Raw genomic sequence first — 755 nt, forward strand, 5'->3', positions numbered from 1 at the left:
TATTGAACTTTTGGAAAAACGTTACGAACTTATGGAACAAAGTAATAGTACGCCCACGTACCCTGTTAGTCCAAAATGTTTCGAGAGTGGATTAATAAAATTGAGGAAAGTTGAAATGGTGGTTTCAGTGTTTCAGGTGTTCTACGCAGTCTCCCCTCACTTGAGTAAAAAGCACAGAACGTTCATAAAATCACGTGAAACAGTCAGAAAGGTCATTCTTTGGGCTATTGTTCAACTCGTGTCTCACATTGGCTTGAATATTGGTTGTGTCGTCAAAACTTAACACTTTCTGTTCACAACTGACAGGTCGAATGCACAGCTGTTATTTACAATTTTTAGTTCCAGCTGCCATTTCAGTAATTGCACAAATGTCCCTTACGCGCCAGGTTCGGAACTTTTTGGACGGACGGTGTAGCCTCAGTCAGGGCAAGTAAGAGAATACAGTTCGTTGGTTGGATACCGGGAAAGTCAGTCAGTCTACAGTGGGTGATTAAAAACACTTGTGCGTTCGATCTTAAATTATTGCTCAGCCACTTGCACCAAACAAGACTAAATTGGGACATTGAACGTCTAGTTTTATTTCTTTATTGTGATTCATACCCCTGCACCATATGGGCAGGGGAGGGCTGTCAGCGGCATAATCCACCGCTCTTCAGACGACAACTAAAACAAGAATAAAATGATACATACATAAGGTGATAAAAAAGGGGAACATAAAACAGAGTAAGGGGAGAAATTGGAGGTAAAAATACACC

This window comes from Schistocerca americana, chromosome 9 (assembly GCF_021461395.2).
Source record: "Schistocerca americana isolate TAMUIC-IGC-003095 chromosome 9, iqSchAmer2.1, whole genome shotgun sequence".
Taxonomy (NCBI): Eukaryota; Metazoa; Arthropoda; class Insecta; order Orthoptera; family Acrididae; genus Schistocerca; species Schistocerca americana.